This window comes from Chiloscyllium plagiosum, chromosome 17 (genome assembly GCF_004010195.1).
Source record: "Chiloscyllium plagiosum isolate BGI_BamShark_2017 chromosome 17, ASM401019v2, whole genome shotgun sequence".
Taxonomy (NCBI): domain Eukaryota; kingdom Metazoa; phylum Chordata; class Chondrichthyes; order Orectolobiformes; family Hemiscylliidae; genus Chiloscyllium; species Chiloscyllium plagiosum.
This window is the reverse complement of record NC_057726.1, coordinates 35,682,384-35,707,011: the sequence shown is the minus strand read 5'-3', so window position 1 is coordinate 35,707,011 and position 24,628 is coordinate 35,682,384. Positions and strand designations below refer to the sequence as shown.

At 40.1% G+C, this 24,628-nt stretch overlaps 1 long non-coding RNA gene across 2 annotated transcripts in view; it reads left to right on the top strand.

Annotated features, from left to right (window-relative positions):
* The window catches only part of LOC122558366, an 81,642-nt gene that overhangs the window by 42,712 nt on the left and 14,302 nt on the right, over positions 1-24,628 (top strand). For both annotated transcript variants that reach the window (XR_006314112.1, XR_006314111.1), the window contains exon 2: positions 21,310-21,490. This is a non-coding gene — a long non-coding RNA (uncharacterized LOC122558366). The remainder of the gene's footprint in view (positions 1-21,309; positions 21,491-24,628) is intronic.

Below are 24,628 nucleotides of genomic sequence, written 5' to 3'. Positions count from 1 at the left end.
CTCTCATTCTTTGCCAAACTTCCCTATCTGAGATGTTTGTTCATCAACAGCTCTTTTTTTGATGATTTCCCTCAGAATTTTAAGATGTACTCATCTCAAAGCCCAGTGTCTCCTCCACAGTGAGTTCCAGTGACTTTATCATTCATTTTAGTTATTCTTGTCTGCTCCTCTCATACATTTTCATTCTAATTATCCAGAACCTCAGTGAAAACCAAGGTGAAATACTCATGTGGTATAACAAAGGTAAATACTGTAAATGCTGGAAATCTGAAATAAAAATGGAGGAGAAATGGAGTTGTGATTTAGATACTGATCTTTCGTACGCATTAGAAATAAAGAGATGTAACAGGTTCTAATCATGACGGCAGAGAAAGCTGAGAGAGGGCACAAACAAGAGGATCTATGAATGGATGAAAGGCAGCAGAGCTTAAATGACAAAGATGCAAGTTAGATTGTAATGGAATAGGAACGTCAAAACATTTGAAATCGGAGCAGGAGTAGGCCATTTGGCCCTTCAAGACCTGTCTACAATTCAGCATGGTCATACTGGTCATCCAAGTCAGTACCCCGTTCCCGCTTTCTCCCTCTACACTTTATAATCCTTTTAGCTCTAAGAATTATATCCAACTCCTTCTTGAAAACATTCCATGTTTTGACTCATCAATTTTCTATGGCAGGGCATTCCTGGATGAAGATATTTCTCCTCATCTCAGTCCTAAATGGCCTACCCTGTATCCTTGAACTGTGACGCTTGGTCCTAGACTCCTTGATCTTTGGGAAAATCCTTCCTGCATTTATCCTGCCTACTCCCTTTAAAATTGTATAGGTTTCGATGAGAACCCACCTCATTCTTCTAAATTCCACTGAATATAGTTCTAAATGTTGCAGTCTCTGTTCATACATCAGTCTTTTGTTACACCCCATCTTTTCCAGACCATTCTTTCTCAGATAAAGTGACTAAAACTGCACTCTGTCCTCCAGGTTTGCTTTCACCAAAGCCCTGCACAATTGTAGCAAGACATTCCAGCTCCTATGCTTGAATCCTTCCACTATGAAGGTCTCCGACACCACACACTGCATCTGCATGCTTACCTTCAGCGACTGATGTACAAGCACACACAAGTCTCATTGCACCTCTGCCTTGCCCAATTTGTCACCATTCAGACAAAAATCTCCCTTTTTTTGCTACCAAAGTGGATAACCTGACATTTATCTGTTTTATAGTTCACCTGCCATGCGTTTTGTCACTTACTTAACTTATTCAATCACACTGACGCATCTCTGTATCCTCCTCACAGCTCACCTTCCCACCCAACTTTGTGTCAAACTTGGAAATTCTGTGTTTAATTCCCTCATCTAAATCATTAATATACATTGTGAATAGCATAGAATGAATAAGAAGGCAAAAGGTGGACCTGTAGGTGAAGGTATAGTTGACTATGACAGATGTTACTCACCTGGTATCTTCCTCATTATATCCTCCTCTGCAAAATATAATCACACCTATTCTTTCTTCAAATTAGTTGTTTTTCCTACTGATGTGACTAACTCTTTGTTGCTTATTTTGCACATAGTTCTTTCCTATCGTTCACTTCTCTATTTAATCTTTATTTGGATCACTAGTCCTAAATTTATGTTGTACTCTTTTCTAATATCTCACATTCACTTTAATTACTTATTGTGAACTCAGGCTCAAGATATGCCCCTTTACCTCATATAGAAATATTTCTTGTTTCGTGCCTAATCACCTCCTGTTTGAAATATTGTTCTTTTCCATTTTTCAGGCCCATTTCCTTTTTATTTCATTAAAGCTTCTTCATTCTCAGCCAGTTACTTTGAACTTTGACCTTTTCCTCGCTCTTTCAATTTCTTATATTGAACCTATTTATGTTATGACTCTGTTTCTATGTGTTTTCCTGCCCTAACCTTACTTCACAGCAAGTCAGGTAAAAATGAAAATGGTGAAGCCATTGAAAGATCCCAAAGGTGACATATCAAATAACCAAGGAATAGATCTCACAAATTATTATTTTTTTGTTGTTTGAGTTCAAGGAAGTTGAAGGGGGTGAGGGTGGGGAAGTGGGGTGGCAGTGTGGGGTCTGCTCAGATGTTCTTGATTCAGAGGGGACAGAGGAAGCAGTTAAAGAGATATATGTTTTAAATAAGGCAGAGGAAGTCTGCCTTATATAAAAAATATAGAGAGTCTATAAGATAGTCTGAGGAAGCGAAACGTATTCAGCCTGAATAGGTTTATATGAGAGAACTGTAAAAAGTGGCAAGTGAAAGTGACCATTTATTATTGTTATGTTTAGTGCTGTTAATATACGACCAATCTCTAAAAGGAACATGTGCACAATCTAGGCAGGGGATAATGAAATAGATGTAGAATAGCAAGAGGCATTTACATGAACTGTTGGAAAGAAATCTTGCCTTTTAGAAGTTCTTCACAATACTGAGGAAGACACTGACAACAAGTATCCCATGCATTTAGACTTCAGAAAGGTTTTGGATCTCCTGCTATGAGGTGATTTTTATGCAACGGTAGGAAGGCATGGAACAGGCAGTAACTGTCTGAAGTGGATTTGAAAATCTGAAAAAAGCAAAGTTTGTCATGCTGGAGCGCCATCCACACAGCAAAGAAAGTCCCACAGGGATCAGCGAAAAGCAATTGGAGACCTTATGGTGCATTGGGTAGCATCCCTGCCTCTGAACCAGAAGCTCTGTATTCAAGTCCCACTCCAGGACGTGATGGTCAAAGAAGTTGTGTTTATTGTACAAAAACATCATTCTGAAAGAGTTCATGTTGAAGTTGCAATAACTGCACCCAATCAGGTGATGTAACAGTCTTTAAGTGGAAAGTTGAACAGTCTTGCATGAGTTGCCAATGGCGTGCCATCAGTGGGTTCAAGAGTAGTCCCAAAGGAATTATTCTGTCCAACCTGACACCATTTCTGAAGAAAAGAAGTTACAAATTTGAAACCACACTGTCCCGCTGGAACAACTCTCACGATCAAAGATATCTACAAGCACCAAAGTGAAGTTGCCATCATCTAACCAGACCTTAAGGCTTTGGTGGTGGTTTGACATGAGGGTCACCATGCCTCAGGTGAAGGCAAAGATTAAGAGGAAGTGTCCTTCATGGTAACTCATGCTGTTGGCATCACTCTATATCCAAAACAGCCATGATGAAGTGCTTATGCCCGAAACATTGATTCTACTTTTCCTTGAATGCTGCCTGACCTGCTGTGCTTTTCCTACACCACACTTTTCGACTCTGATCTCTAGCATCTGCAATCCTTATTTTCTCCCATTTGACCAACCTAACTAACTGGCCTCCGTAAGCAGCACAGCAACACACAGTGAACAAGAGTGAAAATGTGAATGTAGTTCACTATTAACCTTCTTCACTTTTGAGACTGCTGCAACACCTTTGCAGGAGCAGAAGGAATTTGATTAGTTCCCCAAGAATAACTGGTCCAGAAACAAACAATTGTCAACAGACTGCCCAAAGAGTAGTTCATAAAGGATTTCATTTCACTTCCTACAGTCATAGTGGAATACAAAAACAAGACAGAATCCATGGAGATTACTGATGTTGGCTTAGCAGTTATTGCATGCTGAAAACAGGAATTAAGTCACAGAATTTACAGGACTGGTGGAAATGTTTTCAATTCCTAATATCAAGGAGGAGAAAGTGAGGACTGCAGATGCTGAAGATCAGAGTCGGGAGTGTGGTCTGGAAAACCACAGCAGGTCAGTCAGCATCTGAGCAGCAGGAGAATCGACATTTCGGGCATAAGCCCTTCATCAGCAAGCCCTTCCTGACATCCCCATGGTCCTATCAAGCAGAATCGTCAATGTCCGTAAGAGAGACGTTGCTGAGTTAGACGAAATCCTCCAGTAACACAACTGAACATTTAAAAATGTCTCGTTCACCAGAAAAAACATCCACAGAGAGTGCTTCCACAGACAGTGAATTAAAATGTCCAACATAATCAGCTAGTTGAAGTAGAGAGCTGATATATTCAACTCAGATATATAAACAAACTTACCGGAAGGATTTCCTTGTCCAAAATGAGGAAGAGCTGTATAGAGCTCCATGAAAGGCAGACCAATGTGTATTAATGCAGAACCTAGTCTAAAAGAAGACATTGTTTGGTCTGAACATCCAGGATACTGAAATAAAAATATACCTGTTGAAATCAAAATACAATGGCCTAGTCCAGAAATTCAGGATATTGTAAGGAAGAAAGTACTCAATATAACAGAACAGTCACCTTCTATGAAAAGAATACATGAGATTGAAAGTAACCCAGATAGTGATATGAGGCAATTAGCTGAATGAGTAGTGCGACTGCAGTGGGAAGTCAGAAAATTACAGGTCCTTTAGATAAGGGAATGGGTCAACTGCGGGTTTAATAGCAACAAGATTCTTTGTGAAGAACACCCAAGAGACAAAAGATTCTCCATCAGAGAAATGGGTCACTGGAAAATCAAGGAATGTATAGGTTTAGGATTGAGCAACCTGCATTTATGAAATAAGGGACTTGGGTGGGTGGGGGGCAGAGCTGGTACTCTGGTGAATGTAAAACTAATCATATATATGAATATATAAACATTAACCATGAGGAAAAATGTTTGATGAACATTTTATATATTGGAATTGTTCTGAAGGAGTTACGTTGAACTTGCATTAGATTCATTCACCCAACCTGGTGATGTAACGCAATCTTTTGGTGAAGAATGAAGCAGTCTTGCACTAGGTCCTAATGGAGACTGATTCTTTTTAATTTTGCGTAACTAAGAGTATAGGAAGAAGAAAAGGCTATTTAACCCCTCAAGCCTATCCTGCATTCAACAAGGTTATGGGTGATTGCCTAGGCTTCAATTTCTCTTTCATGCCAGCACCGCAAAGCTGTCAAATTCCTGATACTTCAATAATCTATCAACCTCCTTTTTAAATACTTTCAATGATCGAGTCTCCACAGCTCCGTAGCTAGACAGTTCCTTGAGAGAAGAAATGCCTTTGCATCTCAGTTTTAAGTGAATCCTTCATCATTTCATAGCCATCACCTCTGTTTGTCTCGCTAGTAGACATCTACTAGTACACTGACAAATGCCCTCAAGATCTTGTAATTTTCAATAAGATCACCCCTCATTCTCCTAAATTATAATGATAACGGCCTAACCTGTTTAGCAGTTCTTCATCCCAAGAATCAGCCTGATAAATTTCTTTTAAACTGCCTCTGATGCTATTGTATCCTTTTTTCAATATGAGCATCAAAACTGTGCACAGAATTCCTGGTGCAGTCTCACCAATACCTTGGTTGGAGTAAGACTTCCCTGTTTTTAAACGCAAGCCCCCTCCCAATACAGGCTACAATTCCATTTGCCTTTCTAATTACTTATTGCACTTGCATGATAACTTTTTGTGTTTCATGCACAAGAACAGCCAGATCACTTGGTGCTGTACTTTTTTGCAGTTTCTATCAATTAAACTAACAGTCTATCATTTGAATTTGCCTACCCAAATACAAGACCTGATACTTTCATATCTTAAACTCTACCTGCCATGTTTTTGTTGACTGACTCAACCAATCTAAATCCCTTTGCAGTTTCCTTATGTCTTCATCACAACATGTCATCGTATCTGCCTTTCGTCAGCAGCAAATTTGGATAAATTGAACTCTGCCCACTCCTCCAAGTCATCAATATAGATAGTAAATAGTTGAGATCCTAGGCCTGATCCTCCTGGCAGTCCATTAGTTGTATCTTTGCAACATGGGAAATGCCATTAATCCCAATTCTCTAACTTCTGTGTGTTACCAATCTTCAGTGCATATTAATACAATACCCCAGTACCCTGAGCTCATGGTGCCTCTTAATCATACCTAGTCCTGTAATGCAATAAATTACACCTGGTTATGGAAGACAAATGCCTTTTATTGGTCAGATTTTCTCATGGCTCATCCTCTATCAGTTATAATCAGACAGACCCCTACACTCAACATAGAAAATGGATTGGTGACAGCAAACTATTCCAACCATAGGCCACCAGTAGTTTGTATCCAGAACCAGATCTTCCAGTTGTTACAACACAGCAATCAATGTATCAATGTACTTTTACTTCTAATGAATTGCAGGCAATAAAATGAAAAATTCCTGGTGAGCCTTGTGGTGTAAGGAAATTAGAGCTCTAACACCACTATTCACAGCTTCTTGGGAGTCATTTGGGTCAGTTGGCTGAATGGCTGGAATGGATCAGATTGGTGTCAACAACATTAGAATTGAAATATGTTCCAGCCTGGATGGTTTTGGCATTGGGCTTCTTGAACTATTCAGAATCACGACCAGTGGCACTGTGCATCGGAGTTGCCTTCAGGTGGACGATAGATGATGAATCATTTGGAGGTAGAGGTCAAAATAAAGTCATGTAACATTTCCAATGATGTAAAATTTAGGCAATAGGAAGAAGCTTATATCATCTTTGAATAACTTAGAAAGGTAAATTAATGATTATTAAATAACGCTTAACATAGGGAAATGCTAGGTAATGAGAATAGGAAAGGGAAATTAAACAATGAGAATAGAAACATTGTTGCTGTAGGTAATAAAATACAAGATAAGAATGGAGTCTGGGACTGTTAGTGAACTGCTCACTGAAACTAACAGAGTGCAGTATGTGGCAGCAATAAGAGAAGCTAACCAAATCTGGACATATAGCCAGAGGGATAGAGAACAAATAATGAGTCTGCAATGTACTGGTGTGTCCACACTTATGACTCTGGTTCTCCTACAGTGAGGATACTCAGACATTGAAGGCACATTAGAAAAGAGTAATTAAATGGATAAAAAAACCTCAAAGGACTGCAGCTGCTGGAAGTAAGAAGCAAAATCATAAACTACTGGAAAAGCTCAACAGGTCTGGCAGCATATGGAGAGAGATAGCAGAGGTAATGTTTCCAGTCCCATGACACTGAAAGTTCTGAAGAAGGGTCGCTGATCTAAAACATTAACTCTGCTTTCTCTTCATAGATGCTGCTGGACTTGCTGAGATTTTCCAGCAATTTCTGATTTTATAACTAAATGGATACCTAACTTAAATTATCTCCGTTACAATGCAAAACTGAAGATCGTGGAATTGTTTACTCTGAAGAAGAGCAGTCTAAAAGAATTGTTCAATTATTCAACGTTCTTCAAGTTTTGGATAAATCAATCCCTGATAATATGTGTGAAATTGCAACAACATCTGTATGAGGGACTGTGAGCCCACGAGTAGGAGAGGCGAGATACACATATCGTTAGACTTCATTATACAGAAGGCAATGAGCATGGAGAAAGATGATGAAGGAAAATGTGGTAAGATTGTGTTGAAGAATGGAAGGAAGAATTTTATGGGCATTTGAGAGCAGTAGTAGATCAGAATTTTGTGATTGGCCACCCAAGTTTCCATGCTTTCTTTACACTCATAATTTATATATTCTTAGTTCCTCATCTAGTGCAAACTTTGCAAAGACTGAAATATGAAACACCATTTATAATTTCAATCAGTGACTCCTTTAAATGGCAACATTCCTTTAAATTTGCTTTTGGCTATTGGTAAATAATCTGTAAGGTCCTCTTCAAATGTGATTAATCATTGGTTCTGGATACCATCCCTACTTTATAGACAAATCTGATAATGTAGTCAGCTTATTCCTGATTGGGTGGTTTTATTTTTCTTGTTCTTGGGATGCAGGCATTTCTGGCAAATCCTGGACTTATTCCTACTTCTGATCACTCGGGTTGATGCTAATAATACATCATCCAATCCTTATTCTTTTCAAAACCAAATTAGAGAATCTAGCCCAATGGTTTAGATGCAAAATGTCTAGCCTTTTTCTTCCCCCATTAGGATATAAGTAAAAAATGAATAGCAGACACCACAGTTTTCTCAGTGTACCTTTGAATCCAAAAATTTGATCAGGTGGTCCAATGGTCGGAGAAGTGACAGATAGAATTTGATTTAGATAAATGTGAGTGTTGCATTTTGCTGAGGCAAACCAGGGCAGGACTTACACAGTTAATGGTAGGGCCTGGGGAGTGTTGACAAGATTTGTTTTTGAGTGGGGAGTGTTTTTGAACAGAGACACCGAGGAGTATGGATTCATAGTGCCTTGAAAGCTGTATTGCGGGTAGACAGGATAGTAAAGAAGATGTTTAGCATATTTGCCTTCATTGGTCAGAGCATCGAGTAAAGGAGTTGGAATGTCATGTTGTGGCTGTACAAGACATTGTTGAGGCAACTTTTATAATTCTACATATGGCTGAGATGTCTTTTTCCTGGAGCGTTGGAAGGTGAGGGATGACCTTATGGAGGTTTGTAAAATCACGAGGGACATAGATAAGGTGAATAGCCAATGTCTTCTTCCCAGGGTAGGGGTGTCCAAAACTAGATGGCATAGATTTAAGATGAAAGGGGAAAAATTTAAGAGGGACCCAAGGGGTAACTTTTTCACACAGGGTGGTTCGTGAAAATGAGCTGCCAGAGGAATTGGTAGAGGTGAGTACAGTTGCAACATTTAAAAGACATGGATAGGAAAGATTTAGAGGGATGTGGGTCAAATGCAGGCAGTTTCAGGATACCTGGTCAGAATGGACAAGTTGGACCAAAAGATCTGTTTCTGTGCTGTATGACTGTACGACTCTTTGATTCAATCCTTTCATCTGTTCTGATTTAGCTAAATTAAGCCAAAGCCGAGGTGGGTATGCTACAAGAACTCAGCATGCTTATGGTCGGGATGTGTACAATCGGTGAGGATCTCTGGTCTTGGTTGCTCACGACTGAAAACTGCTGGAAATTATGTAACTGTAGTTCAGAGTGAAGATAGAATCCGCCTTAGCCTTGATTGCACCATAAACAAATAGCTTGCTAATACTCTTTGTCTAGTTCCTACATGAAAATGGCTACTTGGAGGAGTGCTGAGAGCTGCTATGCATCTGAAACCTTACCTCAGTGGGAATCAACGTTTTCAGAAGAGGAAAAAGAAAGACACTGGGGAGAAATAAAACATGAGTGGAAATAAATTTTTCAATATCTCCAAAAAGTGAATCTTAAATCACCATTGTACAGTCATCAATAATAAACATTCCAATTTTTCCATGATAAAGTGCAGATTTTTTATGTAAAGCTCAAACTTATTCTTTCAACGACTTTAGTGTTTTTTCTGCCGTGCAAATTTTAATATTATGTCATATCTTCATTTTCAATCAAAAGTATAGAATTACGCAGGGCTGGAATTATTTCTGCCCTGCAACGTTATTTACATGACAGATTATTGCTTACAGTGAGAATGTGTAGCATAGAAGAGTGAATGTGAAAAATACATATAGGTGCAAAATAGAGCTACCATGATTTATTTGTTCTTACTGATACGGCTAGTAGCAACACAAAAAAAGTAACAAGGTTGAGAGGAAAGATAAAAGAACAAAAATGCTATAAGCATCTACTCAATATACAAAATGTTTTTCAAATAGCACATGCTCCTCTTGTGAAACCATAATGACAAATTAATAAGCATGTAATATTTTAAAGATGAATACTGTGCACTATTTATTATATTTTAGACAGGAAAAGAAAAAGCATTGAATGTGTAATAATTGAGTTGCCATGTACATGAAATGTGAGTTGGTGTTTTATAAGGCAGGGAGGGGTATTGTTGATAATAGGAGACTGGAAAATACCCATCAGTTCAAAATGTTAAAGGCATGATGGGGTGGTGAAGGCTGAGTGTTGGTGAACAAGCCACATTCCCTGTGGAAATGTTAACTTTTTACAAATCGTGAAATGTGCAATATTTTGAAAATCAATGTGGCAAAGAGAAAGTTAACAAGTATGTAAAACTAACCAAGAGAGCACTTTATTTAGGAAAATCTCTTTCGTACATACATCTGCATCACTGAAGCACTGATAGCGCACACACAGTTTAATAATGATACCTACCTTTACCTGAACACACCAACCTGAACATTGTTGCAGAAGAGACATATTAGACTCAAAAGATTAACTCTTTTCTTTGTTTCTGGAGCAGACTTTTTTTTTGCACTTGTACTTTTAGATATAAGAGACATCTTCATTGGTTATTACAATTGATACCTGGAACTACAGATCTAGTGGTGCCCCAAAATATATTTACATTGCTTCGACTTAAGTGTTTTGAGACATAACATGACTTCTGATAAATCAATGCAAATGATAGAAATGCAGTGAGGGTTAAAGAAAACAGACAGGGTTATAATCAAACCTACATGATGATTTTACTTTCAATTGACTTTAGTGGACACCAACATTGAGTAGGCTTTAAAACAGGCAACTATTGGAATCCTGTAAATGTACAGGTGAGTTAGATTAAAATGACCACTGGGGACTTTGTTGTAAATTGAAAAGAGCTCATTTTCCTCATAACTGGCTTTGGTGAATTCTAGATTCTTCAATGCAATGAAGAGGAGTAGGGCAATGATCTTTTGGATATAACATGCGATATTAGACCCCATTATGCTACCGCTATTGGTGCTACAGAGTCCAGGGAACAGAAAATGGAAGCTGAACTGCTTCCAATTGCTTTATGATCAATAGTTGTTAGGTGTTACTGCAGCCATGTCATGCATGTGTCAGAGGCATGTAGAGTGGCCAGATAACAACATCACACAGTGTCTAACACAGAATTGGTGTTCTCTCTGCCATTTTATATCTTGCAGATTCTGTTAAACATCCCTTCCTAAACATTTGCTGCTGCATTCAGTTGCTTGAGAGACGGTCCCACTAGGGCTATTTAAAGAAATAAATGTGGAACTTTTGAGGGAGGTGCTTTTGATTTTTGATTTTGTCAGCAGCCCTCAGTCAAGTCAAGGGACACAGGCTTTGATCATTGGGTCCCAGTACAGTAAGTTAGGGACAGCCTCCAATACCCATCCACGGGTTTGGACATGTGATCATCAAAGTCAAGATTGTCCCCTTATAAACAGTGAGGGAGTCAAACATCAGGCAGCCCACCGCCCATGTTGATTCCTTTTGTGCTATTGTGGGCTGTTTTTCTCCTGGAATGAGAAAGAGGCAGGTGTTAAGGGAGATGGAAAGTGGGTGGCACAGCTGTTACTTTTTTTGCAGGGAGGGAGATGCCCTGAGTGAGTGAATAGGCAGTGCAGAGAGCATTCAGAGTTAGAGGTGTCAGGCTTGGGTGATGGAAGATGTTATGGTCAGTAGTGAGATTGGTAGAATCTAAGCCTCGGTAGCAGGTGGGTACAGTAGCAGAGGTGGAGTGAGTGTGAGATATGGGAGAGAAGATGGTGGCACTTATATCGGTGGACTGGAAAAGGACATCGACCTTCCTCCTACAGGGGGTGGGCATTCCTGCAGACGGCTAAGACTATACTAACCCAGCTGCCAACCTCAGATCAGATTGGCATAATTTGGTGCCATGGCTTCCATTTGCTGATCCTCAGGGATGAGGGTACCCTGCAATGCACCACCCTATCCAGCAGCACTTGCAGGTCCCTACCCACAAAGTGGGACACCACTCTCCCTTTGTCTACCATGTCTGAGGTAAGTGCAAAGAACCATAGAGACCAGCTCTAGACTAGCTGTGCATGTCCAGATGCACAGCAGGCTTTTAAAGATGATGCAGACACTGGCAAGGCTGGTCTTTCACCAGATAACTGCTGAGTAGTGTGTTGTTCTGGCAATGTGCATGGCAATTTGGTCTAGAATCAGATGCCATGGAGTAAGGTAGGTAGTTAATATAGTGCATTTGATAAAATACAGTGTGTTATTTCCCTGAGTATTGTGGTGAGAATCCCTCAAAACAAAACTCTATACAATTTCTATTTAGTCAAAGAGAAATTTAAGATTCAGCCCTCAGTTTGAATCCTGAGAGGGATCAGAGATAGAAGAATCCCTAGTTTGAAGGTAGTGGGAGAATTGATGCCCAATTGCTTACTGTCAAAAAAAAAGAATGATTTGGAGATGCTGGTGTTGGACTGGAGTGTACAAAGTTAAAAATTACACCGCACCAGGTTAAAGTCCAACAGGTTTATTTGGAAACACTAGCTTTTGTTATAAATTCTGTGTCTTAGGATCTTATACTCCACATCCGCCTGATGAAAGAGCAGTGCCCCGAAAGCTAGTGCTTCCAAATTATTCTGTTGGTCTATAACCTTGCGTGTGATTTTTAACTTTAAACAAAAGATAGTAACTATACAATAAGCTTGGAACTATTAGAAAAGTAATCAGAATAAGGAATCAGAGGATAAATGGAAGTTTCACCTCTGAGATGAGCTGGAGCTGATGCTGCAGAAGGCTGTGACATAGCTATGAGTGGTCATTATGTTAAGAATGATGGTATTACAAGATAATTCTTGGAGGAAGTAGGAAATAAATCTAAGTGCATAACATGTTGCTGTAAACCATACATTTGATAATAGTGCAAATTTTCTTAAAGTCTCTTAAATAAATTTAAAGTTTGCTTTTTGAAAACAAATGAAATTTTGTAGCACACTTCTACTGGTATTGCTCCTGTGATATATGTTTAAACAGGGTACAGGGTGAGACACAGGGGTGGTGGGTGAGGTTTGGTAAGTCTCCAAGCATGCTTTTCCAACTAACCTCTGGATTGTATGATTATTTTGAGGAAGGAAGGGAACTTGACTCAAAAATAGAAACAGCTTTGGATTGTTCTCAGACCTCTTAGTGAACCTGGTCAGAAATTTTCAGCAAAACCATCCTCACCCTGCTATGCAATGAGGTGTCTGCATTTATTTTTAAATGTTAAGAATCCTTAACCAGATCATAACACATTTTTTTTGCTATTGCATAGTTCAGGGAGGTGCTGAGCACTACAGTGATATGGAGCTCTCAAAAGTTGTGCCATCAGGAGGCAGTGGTGCAGATGTTCAGGGGAATTTGAGGGCCTGTCAACAGAAATATTGCTGTAATGCATGACCATTACTGCCTTTTGAGCTGCATTATAGCAAGGACATAGGGGCAAGACTATAGTAAAGAGGGCTATAAACAGAGGACCATGCTCACTAATGGACTTAATGGAACATTTCTCCTCCCTACAGCACAGATCAAAGCAGTGTTTTGAGGTGTATACATTTCGGTAAGGAGCTACAAACTGAACAGTTGCATTTGCAGAACAGGGTGAGGACAGTGTTGTGAGAGGCATCAGATTAGATTTGCTAAGAGAATTCTGAGAACAATCCAGAAATATTTGTGGCACTGAGTAAAGTTATTTTCTCATCTCAGCAAAGTGATCTTATAATCCTGAGATTAGTGCGAGAGGCACATTGGAGATTTCCTAGCTTCCTCTTTGTACCACTCCATTCTCTCTACGAAAACTTGCCAAGGGGGCATCAGAATATGCCCATCATCTGACACAGGAAATATGTGTTCTCAGGCCTTTACATCTTAGGTATGGTTCACTGATTTAGTTCCTCATTGGCTGAGTGGGTGGGTGATGTCGAGGGATGAATTGGCACTGTGCAGAAGCAATTCATGGAGGAAATCTTTATGGGGTAAATTAATAATAATTCACCCTGGTTACCAGTGTTTGAGTGAATGGCTGTAGCAATCTTTGAGTGAATGGAAACAGTTTCTGAATAGGTAGTGGCTGAATCATTTTTGTCATCACGTAGCTTTTGTTATAACATCATATTCAAATAACAGAAGAACCAATTCCACAAAAGAAAAAAAGTGTATTTATTTGATCAAGTAGTCAGAGAGCCATCTCAGAAAACCCTTTTCAAATATAAGGCCCCCATTCAGAACTTGGAACAGACCTAATCTTTATAAAGTTCAAAGCTGTTGAAGGGAAAAGAAAAGGCTAGCCACAGAAAAACAAAGCATACTTCTTGGAAGCAACTTTAGCATTGAAGGAGATGTAGAAGTTCTAAATGAAATGGCAGAGATTGTGAGGCATTTATTTACTGCCAATAAATGAAAAAGTTTCAACAGTGGAGCATCAAAGAAAAACTGTGATAATAGCATGGAATGTGAGGGACATGTGGAAATTATATTTGAAGAATTGAAAGAAGCAAGAATATGTGATTCAGTCATGGCAGTACCAAAATAAAGAGAGCATGTGTTCTGAAGAATACTGAAAGGATAGTGGAAAATAAGAAATGGAAACCCACAGTTAACATGGCCATAAATTCTTGATATGTCTGACTGGTGGGCAAGGCTCCCTGGTGGTCATGCAGACATAGAAAAATATATACCAGAAAAATATAAATTAGAAAAATGGTGAATAGAGTTGGATGATGTGTAAAGAAGCTGTCTTGATTATTGGAACCAAATACAACATAAGACCAATGCCACTAAATTAATCACATGCACATGATCTATTAACTATAATGAGGAAACTAAAAGGAAAAAAAAGATTTGCATTTATACATAGCTTTTCACAACATTGGATGTATCAATTCTATGGTATTTCCTTCATTACTAAAGTGGCTTTATTGCCAATGGTATAATTTTGAAGTGTGTTGTAGGAAATTTTTCTACAATAGCAAACAACGATGTGATAATGACCAGATAATCTGTACTTGCGATGTTAGTTGAGGGGAAAATATTGGCGAGGACACTGAGGGATAACTCTCCAGCTAGATAATTAAAAACCCAATGGAAACTCAGAATGTTGATGAAGAAACCATCAGGGTTATGGAGTCTTAAGAACAATTTAGGTGAATTTTGTCCATTGTTTATTTCTCTGACTCAATGGGAAATTACTATGTTAAGGATATGATACAACTGCACATATTCAATTTTAAAGCAACAATACCAACTTCAGCTATAATCATACATAAATATAGAATCCAGAAATTATTTGTTGCTCAGTAAGCTCTGCATTCGTCAAAAAAATCTCTGGAGCTCTGAGCAAGATGAATTGTGGGTAAGTTGTCCCAAAAGATATCTGCAAATCTTGCATTAATCTAGGATTTTTCAAGCGATAGATGATTTGAAAATTGACAACTGCTTCTATAAATGCAGAAAATAAAATGAACCTTAATTTTAAGGGAAGGATGAACATCAATGAGCAGGAGAGCTAAACCAAGCATGTAGGATGTTGAAAAGATGGTATAAGAAAGCAAGAAGCTTGGAAGCACACATTTTGTAAATTGTGAAACAATAAAATGTAGATAATCTCTTATGAGGAGTTCAAAAAACAGGGGATAAAACTCGATCAATCATCAAGATTTTACATGCTGCACCAAAGTTGAGTTTATTTACAGAGATTTTCAAAATTAGAATTGGGAGTGAAAAACATTTTGGAGATTCAGTAATTGCACCATCAGGATGAATGAGAGGTGGAAAGGAAGATTCATAGAGTTTGGCAAGGGACCAGGAGAAGCAGCTGCTGGTGAAAGGCAGCAATTGATGCTTCTTTTCAATAAAGTTGCAGTTAGCAGCTCTTATAGTGGATTTGCAGAAATTACAAGCAGTTGGCTTGGGTGCCTCAGAATGATAGGGATGCCAGATGTGATGAGCAGAAATTTTACAAGAGACAGCAGAATGAGAGGCATGATTGAACCAAGATATAGCACCGATTTCAGAAATAGGGAAGAGTGAGCTATGAAATGTTCCATACCAGCTGGAATAACATCCGTTCCTTTGCTGTCTCAGACAGAAGCAGGCAGAAGTTCGATGAATGAAACTCAGCAAGAATTCTTACTAACAACCCCAATTAACTGCATAAGCAGGGAGAATTTTAACCCCTAAAAATGAGGTTTGGGTCAGATGTGAAAATCCTGAATGCCAAACTCAAATGCCATTGAACCTGCCCACATCTAGATTTTATTGAGGAGAGATGGGATAGTAAGCCGATCTACTAACAGGAGTTAGGTTTACAGTTTTAATGTTATCATGTATACCTCATATTTAAGTGCCATTTTAAACTTAACCCTGGGTGGCTGAGCCTTGGTAAACCTGACACTGCTAGATCCAAGAGGTTACATGTCTTCCACTTAGCTGCTGGATGTCATTTACCTCCTGCACCTATGCTTCACGATCAAGTAATTCCACCCAACCTTTCCGAACTCCATTGTCTGCCTTCTGGTCTAACTTCTACCTTTCTAATCTCTCCCAATCCCATTTCCAATCTACATCTGGCCTTTGATCTTGGTCTACTTGATGTTGTATATTCCAGTTGCTTCCGACACCTAATTCCACAATCTTCCCTGGCACCAGACTCCAACCTGTGTTCCTGTTATGAATCAGACCAGAACACCTCAAAATATTTTAAGAAGGTCGCTGAGACCCTAACTTTTTCTTATTTTAAAGGCAAATGTAAAATGTGTGTTCCTGATTCGATGTGACATTAGGCAAAACACAGTTTATTTAAACACTGTCGTTAAAATACAACCAAAGAAAGAGGAATTTAGAATAACTTAATTCTACTGGAAACTAACAGAATATTAGGTACAGTAACTATTACTAATTAACTATTCCAATATGGTAATATCCCAGAAACACATCTCTTGGCACAAAGGCAAATTCAGACACAGATTCTCACACGCAGTTCTCCAATCCAGGAGATAAAAAGAAAACATTAAGAGAAAATTCAGAGAAAGTAACAGCCAGGAGATATTCACTGAAGCTTCCAACTCTTGAGACCCCAATAGCTTCTGATGTTATTCAGAAATCCTGATCTGTGAGAGCTGGTCAAATCCATTTAGGATGTTAACCAAAGCCCCAAGGCCTCCCAAACTGTTTAATCAAATAGTCTTCAGTAGCCAGCTTGGAACCTCTGCCTTACAACCTCTCTTCAAAAACAAACCAGGACAAAATAACCTCTTAACACAGCATTGTCACATTCCTTCCTCCCCAACGATTTCTCCCCTACCCATTTCCCAAACCTGAGGCTTCAAATTTCCAGGCTCAAAGTGCAATCTTGGTCTCTTCCTTCCTATCACACATCCATTCCCCCACCTATTCTATACATATACCAGGAAATGTCTATTTCTAATCAGAGAGAATCTAACCATCACCTCTTAACATTCAACAGCATTACCATCGCTGAATTTCCCACTAAGACATCCTGAGGGCTACTATTGACCAGAAATGAACTGGATTAGCCAAATAGATATTGTGGCTACAATTGCAAGTGTGATTCTGGAATCCTGAAGTAAGTAACTCACATCCTAACTCCTGATGGCCTGCCCATCATCTACAAAGCAGACTCATAAGTGTGATGGAGTACTCCCAACATTCCTGGATGAATGCAGCTCCACCAACACAAAAGAGGATGAATAACATCCAGGACTAGCAGCCCACTTGATTGGCACCACATCTACAAACATTCACCCTCTCCACTACTGACAGCAGCATCAGTTTGTACTATCTACAAGATGAACTACAGAAATTCACTAAATCTCCTTAGATAGCCACTTGCAAACCCATAGCACTATTATCTAGAAACAGCAGAGACAGGCAAGTTCCGTTCCGAGTCATTCACCATCCTGAATAAGAACCATATTGCCATTTCTTGGCGTTGTTGGGTCAATACCCTGGAAGATTCTCCCTATCAACATTGTGGACTGCATTGAAAAGGCAGCTCACCACCCCCTTCTCAAGGGCAATGAGTGATGGGCAATAAAAGCTTTCCCATTCAGAGAGATCCACATCCTGCAATGAATTTGAAAACTGTACCATATATTCTCACAGATTCCCTGACCTCCCTCATTCCCCTCCATGCCCATGCTAATCATCCCAATTGACCTGGCTCCCCTTAGCTGCCCAGCTACAGTTAGATCTTGATAATAACCAGGAAACCTCTCAACTGAGTTTGCTGCAGAAAGGAAACAAGGATTAAGAATGTTGATCAGGTCCAGAAGTGTTAGCTCTCCTGATTGCAAATAGCCAGCATCTCTTAATATGCCCTTCCCCCAATAAATCTTCCCCCCACACTTGTAATTCCCAACTCTGAGTTATTGTTGAGTCTTTAGGAGCTGTATTTGAAATGGCTCCTGCCAGTGGAAGGATAGACGGTCCATGATAGTGGCAGAATTGCGAGGGGCTTGAAACATCAAGTACGTGGCTTTTTGTATCAGCTTTTGCAAGCTTCTCATTTCAATTTGATGAAAGCTATGATATTGTATTGCATTCAGCATGTCACATTTTTCATGTTTTTGATAAGTAACATTGGATTAAGTAATGTGGAATCCATTTTAACTGAAAACAGACACGTTTATTCAGTGGTTGTGAATCGTATAAACGCCATCTCGAGGTTGTGCAGAAAGTACTCCAGCGCACAAAGGTCAAGTGAAATATTTACTGAACACATTTACTAAGACAGAGATGGAGATTTAACAAACGTTAAATGCAAATAGAACTCAGTGGATATTTTGAAGATTTATTAATTTGAAATTATCTAAATGCAGAACAAACCCAGCTGCAGGACAGGAATAATTTTTTTGTGGTTTCAGCTCCATTCAGAGAGATGTGGTGACTCTGAAAAGAGCACTGGTTCCAGACTTTAAGACTTGCACTGTTTATATTCTGGCTGTGGGTTTTCCCTAATTATTTCCTGTCTGCTGCTTCAAATTCTTTACCACATTTACCCTGGGTTTCCTCCTTTGCGATTTTGAGCCATTCTCCACCTTACTCCTGATACTGAACTTGATCTAGGATGAGAGTTTCTTCATATTGACCCTATTGTCAGCAAAGCTCTCTTTAACAGGATCAATGCCATCCTCTTATGGTGGCCACAAACTTACTGCTGTATCACAGCCGAGTTAAAGGCTGCAAACTCCAACTGGTGATCTGTGCATGCACAGGTTGAGGCTGCAGGTGACTGTGCATGCACAGGCGGAAGCTGCAGGTACATGCGCATGCACAAGCAGAGGCTGCAGGTGACTATCTATGCATACACAGACAGAGTTTGCAGGTGACTGTGCATGCACAGGCAGAGGCTGCAGGTGACTATCTATGCATGCAGGCAGGGGCTGTGAGTGATCAGCTGTGCCTACACAAGTATTTTATGCTCCATTGTTAGAAAATGTGATTGCAACTGGGATCGACTTTTGTGTTCAAATGCAGTTGATTTGTCAATCATGCATGCTGCATGTTCCTGATACTTTGTGAGATGCATTAACGTCTACGATTGCCTTCTTTCTTGGGTCATAGTACTATTAGATAGAGATTTCCATTGACAATGCTTGTTTGAGAGATTCAAACACATAATGATGCTATGTTTTGTTGAATTACTTTGATACATATGGTGTTAGAAGGTTAAAAAATCTAAAACATTTCTGCAAGTCTTCGAGAAGTATGCATATGTCTTACATCTTTGACTTTACCTAAATCATTATAAGTTACAAAACCAGACAGATACAGCCAACAAAGTTGTTTAGACCTACATCCACCAGGAACATTTTTCTTGTTGAAGATGAGTTCTTTGTGATGAGCAGCCACGGTTAGTGAATGAAGATTCCAATTGTGTTGTTCTTTAGTTTTGCCCATCACCATAATATCATAACATTACATGTGCTAGACAGCTTTGGTGAGCTCCTTAAACAAGGAGTATTGCTCTTTTATTGTCACTGAAGTGAACATTTTTGATCAGGACAAGTTGTCTTCTTCACCATTAAAAATCTTATTTCTTTTTCGAGTTCTGCTTTGTAGGTAATTCTTGTGATATCATCCCAAATTCTAGTGTACTATAAGATGTACCTAAATGGTTGTCAAAATGGTGATACCTTTGGATGTTTACATCTTGCTGCATGAGAAGAGAAGTAATTATGATAAAACAATCAAATGATGTCAAAACACACATTTGCTCATTGACTTACATTGGCTCATGGTTAAGCAGTTCCTCAGTATCAGAAAATCTCAAATCTCTCTGTAATCCTGAAGTTTTATATAGAGTCATAGAGATGTACAGCATGGAAAAAGACCCTTCGGTCCAACCCGTCCAGGCTGACCAATATCTCAACCCAATTTAGTCCCACCTGCCAGCACCCAGCCTATATCCCTCCAAACCCTTCCTATTCAAATACCCATCCAAATGCTTCTTAAATGTTGCAATTGTACCACCCTCCACCACTTCGTCTCATTCCGTACACCTTCGACCCTCTGTGAGAAATGGTTGCACCTTAGGTCTCTTTTATATCTTTCCACTCTCACCCTAAACCTATGCCCTCTAGTTCTGGACTCCTTGACCCCAGGGAAAAAGACTTTGCCTTTTTATACTATCCATGCTCCTCATAATTTTGTAAACCTCGATAAGGTCACTCCTCAGCCTCTGTAATCAACTGAGAACTATGTCTCCCTCTAATTCTTCCCTCTTGTAGATCCCTAATCTCCATTCCTTTTCCAGTGGGGACTGTGTCTTCAAGTATTTAGATTCTAAATATGGAGTTCACTGCTAACAAGTGTTTGTCTCTTTACTTCTCCCTACTTTTCTGAGACATTTGTTCAAACCTGTCTCCTTGATCAAGAATGACTGTACAGTTATTTCTTTTGCTAACCTGGCATCAATTTTTACTGATAATGATCAAATAAAATGGCTTGAGATTTTCAGCTACCTTCGAGATGCAAGTCATTGATGTTGTTGACAATGCGCAGTTCTATCCAAAAACATCCAAGAACAAGAAGAGAGATTCTATTCCAAAGTTGACGTTAAACACCTTAATGTTGGTGAAAGATGGTAGCTGAGGGTTTGGTCATTGTGAGGACCTTAGTCCCTAGGACATAGTTGTAATGCTGACAAAGAAGTACTGATAACCTTAACAGAATTGTCAAGGTAAGAATGGTGAGGGATTTGGTGATGGTAGTGCCATTGAAAACTCGGATTTTGTCTTTCTTGTAGACTGAATGTATGGGAGATATTCATGCTGTGGATGTTGTACCAGTTGTAAGGTAATATAGATTTGAATACTAACTAAGTAGGACTCACAAGCTGCCATAAGCATGCATGCTCATAAATAGTTTTAATATTTGGTCACGGAATAGGAGCATTGTTAGCTATGTGAGTACTTACTGCTCATCCCTAATTGTCAGGGTGATGAATGGTTGGCTGGCCCATTTTAGAGGGCAGTTAAGAGTCAAACACACTGCTATGGGTCTGGAGTCACATGTAGGCCAGATCAGGTAAAGATGGCAGGTTTGCTTCCCAAAAAGACGTGGGTGAAACAGATATTCTATTGAGAACTGATGGAGAAACTATTTCACAGTCATCCAGTTTGGTCTTGGCAAATGGCCATACAGGAGTGATGCCTGAAACATTGTTGAGGGAAGGAATGAGCATACTCATTGGCTTTTGTTCTCAATTGCAGGTTCTCACAGAAGTCCAGACAAAAGAAGAAACAAACTTGGACCAGCTTTAGCTTCACTTCTGTTTTGAGCATAGTCAGATGACTGAAAACTCAGAAGGTGCATCATCATAGCATTCACCTACACCTCAAGGACATTCACCTTACTGGATATAGCTACCAGATGGTTCAGGATCCCATACTGGTGAGCTCAATACAAAAACGTAATCTCAACTGATGCAGGATGTGACAGACTTGGTCTCGATCTTTTTGCTGGAGATGCTGTGCCCTATGCAGATGATAAGCCTCTCAAGCCTCTGGCATTCCCATCAGTGAAACCTAACCCCCCCCCCCCCCCCCCACCGCCGCTCCATTATCAACATTCTGCAGGTTACTATTTACAGAGACTCAATTGGACTGGCCTTATAATTATAGTGGCTACAAGAGCAGGTCAGAGATGACCATCTCACCTCCTGATTCCCCAAAGCCTGTCCACCATCAACAAAGCACAAGTCATAAGTATGATGTAATACTCCCCACTTTTTTTTGATGAGTGCCCTTCAACAACACTCAAATTTGACAGCATCCAGGACAAAGCAACCCACATGATTGGCACTGCATCCACAAACATTCCCTCCTTCTATCACTAATACTCAGTGGCAGTAGTAGGTACTATCTACAAGATAGTACATATTACAAATTCACAGGACTTCTTAAACAACACCAGCCAAATCCATGACCACTGCCAACAGAAAGATAAGAATAGCAGATACATTGAACACCACCCTTCAAGCCACTTACCATCCTCACAGGGAAATGTATTGCTGTTTCTTCAGTGTCACTGGATCAAAGTCCTAGAATTCCCTCCTGAATAGTATTGTGGATCTATCTACACCAGGCACACTGCAGTGTTTCAAGAAGGCATCACCATCTTCTCAAGGGCAAACAGATCAGTAATAAATGTTGGCCCCAACAATACCCACATTCCATAAATGAATGTTTGGAAAGTTAGCTATAAGAGACTGATGGAGGTACAGGGACAAGCAAAGGAATATCTGACTGAGATGCCAGAGGACATGCAGAGAGTTGAGAAAAAGCTCCTTCTAAGTTCTGGCTGTTGTGATGGCTCCAGTATGCATGTGCTTCTCTGCTTTCATGGAAAGACTGGCAATTGCCTTGAGCAGCCAGGTGCAATGGAATAGAGGGATTGTCAATGTTCACTCCATAGCTCAAGCTATGGTGAAGAGTGGCAAGACGAGAAGGAGATGGAGCACCAGTGTCCCTTCAGATGTCTCTTTGTCTTGAGGAATTAGGGAGATGGCCTTATGCACCATCAGGGAGGAGGAGTGTCTGCAAGCTGTCCCAGGTATGTCAGGACACTGGTCAGGTGCCATGCCCCTCCACCCTCTCTCTGCCTGTGGCACAATGGCCTCCAGTAGGTCAGACCAAGGCAGCTACACCTGCCATCTGACTCAGGGCCATCGGTTCCTCTTCAGTTGCATGGAGCCAGTGGAAGCACTGGGTTAACCTGACTCATATTATCTGGCTGAGGTGACCTGCAACATATTTCAAGGAGTGATCTGGCCAGTATATTCTTTGAGGTCCTCACTCCTGTCCCAAACATCTTTTGCCCAAGAGGATACCATATATTTAGCAATGGACACACTGTGACCTCCAGACACCCCACTGCAATTCTGGAGGGTCACTACCAAATTTGATGCAGCATGTGCCTTGCCCCTGGAGCAGTGACCCTGGAAATGGAAGCCATGACTGTGTAGCTTCACTCAATCACTGTTGAGATATATTCCATCATCTTCAAGCCTCAGTCCAACCCTATTGCCTTGTTCTCAGGTTACACCAAACCCTTTTTTCTGACATAACCAGCTAGTAGAGACGCTCAAATTTATCAACACACCCTCACCATCTTCCAGGCACAGGTCCCTCCCTCCTCACCCAACTCTCAAGTTGCTATCCTTCAGCCTCTACCATCCTTGAACTTGCCACAGTTATCCAGATGTCTCAGGACTTTAGGACTAACCTTTCAAGTATGAACCCATGTGTTCCTCACAATCATTTCAGACCTGTGATCACGATCCAGCAACCTCCTTCTGTCACACTTCCTTGTTTACAAACCTATACGTTAAGAAAATGGTTACAGTCACATTCTAGACCCGGTGCACCATCTTCTATTCTACCTGGATTTAAGCTCATAGGATTTGCTCAATTCTGTAAGCTGTTAACATTCCCCAATTATCCAACTCACCTTCATTAGTAAGGATATTGAATATAAAAGATAGCAACTCAGGTTGGAACTGTACAAGATGTTGGTCAAACCACAATTCTGGTTCATTGTACTATAGGAAGGATGCGGAGGATTTGGACAAAGTGCAAAAGAGGTTTGCCAGGACCTTGCTTGGATTCGAGTGTATTAGATATAAGGAGAGCCTGGACAAACTTGGGTTGTTTTCAATAGAACGTCAGAAGTTGAGGGTGTATAGTCAGAGTCTCTTTCCCAGGATGGAAATGTCAAATACAAGAGGATATACATTCAAGGTGAGAGGGGAAAGTTTAAAGGAGATTTGTGAGGAAAGCTTTTTACACAGATGATGGTAGGTGCCTGGAATGTATTGCCAGGTGGAATCAGATATGATGGAATGTTTAAGAGGCATTGAGACAGGTACATTAACAGATCAAGAATCGAGGCATAGAGACCACATGCAGGCTGGTGGGATTGATTTAGAATAATATCATGGTCAGCACAGACATGATGGGGTGAAGGACCTGTTCCTTTGCTGCAATGTTCTATGTTCTATGTAGCCTTGGGCCTATAACTGTCACCTCTGCAAGCCTTCCCTCCCCTCTGACCAGATGTACTATTGTCCTCATCCCCGTCTCGACTTTGATGTCTCTTTATTTCCATCCTGATCCTTTCGACCTCATAACCCCCACTTCCCCCCAACATCAGACTATGCAAGTTTTGAGAAGATTCGTAGCTCAGGTTGAAGTTCTGGGTGTAGGTTTGCTCGCTGAGCTGGAGGGTTCATTCCCAGACATTTAGTCACTCTACTAGGTAACATCTTCAGTGGGCCTCCAGGCGAAGAACTATTCATGATTCCTGCTTTCTATTTATATGTTTGGGTTTCTTTGGGTTGGTGCTATCATTTCCTGTGGTGATATCATTTTCTGTTATTTTTCTCGGGGGTGATAGATAGGGTCTAACTCGATGTGGTTGTTGATAGAATTCCGTTTGGAATGCCATGTTTCTGGGAATTCTTGTGCATGTCTCAGTTTGGCTTGTCCTAGGATGGATGTGTTGTCCCAGTCGAAGTGGTGTCCTTCCACA